A 4,096-nucleotide genomic window follows, 5' to 3' on the forward strand; every position below is an offset into this window, starting at 1 on the left:
CTCAACCAGACATTAATGCACCAGATTACGAAATCAAAGGACAAATCCTACACATGGTAACTAATCAATGCCAATTTAGTGGTACGCCAAAAGAAGATCCAAACGAACATCTTCGTACCTTTAATAGGATCTGTACTCTATTTAAAATCAGAGAAGTTGAGGATGAACAGATCTATCTCATGTTGTTTCCCTGGACTTTAAAGGGAGAAGCCAAAGATTGGTTAGAATCGTTACCTGAATGAGCGATTGATACATGGGATGTTTTAGTTGAGAAATTCCTTAAAAGATTCTTTCCGGCATCTAAAGCCGTGAGACTTAAAGGAGAAATTATTACGTTCGCGCAAAAGCCAAATGAAACATTATATAAGGCATGGACAAAATTCGAAAAGTTGTTGAGAGGATGTCCTCAACACGGTTTAGACACTTATCAAATAGTACAGATATTCTACCAAGGTGTCGACGTTGCTACGCGAAAAGACATCGACACAGCAGCTGGTGGTTCCATTATGAAGAAAACCGCAACTGAAGCTCACAAAATTATTGATAACACAGCCTCCCACTCACATGAGTGGCATCAAGAAAAAGATATTTTTCGTTCATGTAAAGCAGCTAGAGCCGATTCTAGCCATGACTTTGATTCCATTTTCGCAAAGTTAGATGCTTTCGAGAGACGAATGGAAAGATGACTAAAGATATTCACGCAATACGAATTAGTTGTGAGCAGTGTGGAGGACCACATTTGACAAAAGATTGACTCAGTGTTGAACAAGCAATGGAACAACGAGAGAATGTTTCATACATGAACCAAAGGTCGGAAAATAATTATCAAAATAATTATCAACCGCCAAGGCCAAACTACAATTGAAATCAAAACATTCCGTACAATCCAAATGCTCAGCACAACAACCAACAAGGTCCTAGTAATCAACAAGTATCTAACAGTACTTACAATCAGCAAAGACAATCAGTAAAGACCTGGTTATTTTAATAAACCACCATAAACCGATGATAAAAAGCCAAATTTAGAAGATATGATGTCGAAACTAGTTGAATCTCAAACTCAATTTTTCACATCTCAGAAACAAACTAATGAACAAAATGCTCAAACATTTAGAAATCAACAAGCTTCTATTCAAAATCTGGAACAAGAAGTAAGTAACCTAGCAAGGTTAATTGGTGAAAGAAAACCAGGGAGTCTACCAAGCGATAGAAATGCTAACCTCCGAAATGAAACTGCTAAAGCCATTACCACAAGAAGTAGTATTACACTTAAACCACCTGAAATGCCTGTAATTTCTGATGACTCTATTCCTACTACACATGCACCACAGCCTGAGCAAGAGAAGGAATCAGAACCGGTAGTTGAAAAGGTTAATGAAGATAACATAGTTAAGGCAAAGCCTTATGTTAAACCATACCAACCACCACTTTCATACCCGAGTAAAATGAGAAAAGAAAGAATTGAAGCCGAGCAATCCAAATTCTTGGATATGTTTAAACAAATAAATGTCAATCTTCCTTTCATTGATGTGATTTCAGGAATGCCAAGGTATGCTAAATTCTTGAAAGATCTAATCACAAATAGAAATAAAATGGAAGAACTCTCAGCTGTTACAATGAATGCTAATTGTTCTGCAGTGTTGTTGTATAAGATACCAGAAAAACTCTCTGACCCTGGAAGTTTCATAATTCCATGTTTTCTGGGTAGTCTTAGTTCAATAGAAGCATTGACAGACTTAGGTGCTAGTATACATTTAATGCCGTATTCATTATATACTAAACTAGACCTCGGAGAATTGAAACCAACACGAATAAGCATATAACTAGGTGATTGATCAATAAAATATCCTAGAGGGATAATGGAAAACATGCTAGTTAAAGTTTGTACTTTAGTATTTCCAGTAGACTTTGTTATTCTGGACATGGAAGAAGATTCTCGAGTTCCTCTTATATTAGGAAGACCATTCTTAAACACGGCTAAAGCAATAATAGACGTGTTTGGTAAGAAACTGACCCTAAGTATAGAGGACGAGAGTGTTACCTTTTCTGTTGATAGAGCCATGCAACAACCGCAATCTGTAGATGATACATGTTATTATGTTCAAACTATAGATTCACATGCAGAATTGTTACAAGAATTTCCAGAATTACAAGGAACAGGAGAATGTTCTTTAAGAGAAGGAACTGAACCAATTGATGAAGCTGAAATGTTAGCCACACTCATGGCTAATGAATATGAACAAACAATAGAAGAACTTCAAATGCGGAAAGAGGAAGACAGATATCGATACAAATCATTTATAGAAGAACCACCGATATTAGAGCTAAAGCCACTTCCAAACCATTTGGAATACGCTTATTTACATGGTGAATCTGAATTGCCTGTAATAATCTCGTCTTCTCTTACGAAAAATGAAAAATCTCAACTCATTTCTGTGTTAAAAGCTCATAAACCAGCTATTGCATGGAAGATTCATGACATCAAAGGTATAAGTCCTTCGTATTGCACACATAAAATCCTTATGGAAGAAGGTCATAAAACATATGTGCAACACCAACGAAGACTAAATCCTAATATGAAAGATGTTGTTAAGAAAGAAATTATTAAACTGCTCGATGCAGGTTTAATTTATCCAATCTCTGATAGTCCATGGGTAAGCCCAGTTCAATGTGTACTTAAGAAAGGTGGCATCACTGTCATCACACATGAAAAATATGAGCTTATTCCTACTAGGACTGTATAAGGATGGCGTGTCTGTATTGATTATAGAAAATTAAATGATGCCACCAGAAAATATCACTTTCCCTTACCTTTCATTGATCAAATGTTGGAAAGGTTAGCTGGGAACAGTTACTATTGTTTTCTTGAAGGTTTTTCCGGATACTTTCAAATTCCAATCGCACCCGAGGACCAAGAGAAAACCACCTTCACGTGCCCTTATGGTACTTTTGCTTACAAACGCATGCCATTTGGACTTTGCAACGCCCCTGCAACTTTTCAAAGATGCATGATGGCGATTTTTCACGACATGATAGAAGAATGCATGGAAGTTTTCATGGATTACTTTTCAGTCTTCGGTGATACTTTGAAACATGTCTAGTTAATCTTGAACGAATGTTTATTAGATGTGAGAAATCAAATCTAGTACTTAATTGGGAGAAATGCCATTTCATGGTTAGAGAAGACATCGTTCTTGGTCATGAAATTTCAAGTGAAGGAATTGAAGTGGATATAGCTAAAGTAGATGTAATTGCTAAACTTCCATATCTCACCAATGTTAGAGGAGTTAGGAGTTTTCTAGGGCATGCCAGTTTTTACCGACGTTTCATAAAAGACTTTTCTAAAATTGCCACTCCTATAAATAAACTCCTAGAAAAAGATGCTCCATTCATCTTTTTGGATGAATGCATCAAATCTTTTAATATTTTTAAAGAAAAATTCACTAATGCGTCGATCATGATAACTCCAAATTGGAATCACCATTTGAACTTATGTGCGATGCAAGTGATTTTGCAATTTTAGGTCAAATAATTGAAAAATGATTTCAACCTATTTATTACGCTAGTAAGACATTACAAGGAGCACAAACAAATTACACAACTACTGAAAAATAACTCCTTGCTATTGTCTTTGCTTTTGACAAATTTCGTTCATATCTCGTTATAGCTAAAACGGTGGTCTATACTGATCATTCTACTCTTAAATACCTATTTTCAAAACAAGATGCCAAACCACGATTAATCCGTTGGATCTTACTCTTACAAGAGTTCGATATTGATATACGAGACAAAAATGTAGCAGAAAATCTCGTAGCTGATCATCTTTCTCATCTTGAAAATCCTGAATTAGAAGTTCTAAATGAATCAACCATACAAGATAACTTTCCTGATGAATATCTCTTGCAAATCGATTATAGTGAAATTCCATGGTTTGCAGACTTTGCAAACTACTTAGTATGTGGATTCCTTGAAAAAGGATTGTCGTACCAAAAATGAAAGAAATTCTTTAGTGATATAAAACACTATTTTTGGGAAGATCCACATCTGTTTAAAAGTTGTCCCGATGGAATAATACGCCGATGCGTATTCGAGGATG

General features: G+C 35.7%; 1 non-coding gene across 1 annotated transcript; it reads right to left on the bottom strand.

The window, feature by feature from the left end:
* Positions 1 to 311: 311 nt before the first annotated feature.
* LOC139860932 (small nucleolar RNA R71) lies at positions 312 to 418 on the bottom strand. Its single transcript, XR_011763558.1, has one exon. It is a non-coding gene; the product is annotated as a small nucleolar RNA R71 (small nucleolar RNA).
* Between the last annotated feature and the right edge of the window lie 3,678 nt (positions 419 to 4,096).

Source organism: Rutidosis leptorrhynchoides, chromosome 7 (genome assembly GCF_046630445.1).
Source record: "Rutidosis leptorrhynchoides isolate AG116_Rl617_1_P2 chromosome 7, CSIRO_AGI_Rlap_v1, whole genome shotgun sequence".
Classification (NCBI taxonomy): domain Eukaryota; kingdom Viridiplantae; phylum Streptophyta; class Magnoliopsida; order Asterales; family Asteraceae; genus Rutidosis; species Rutidosis leptorrhynchoides.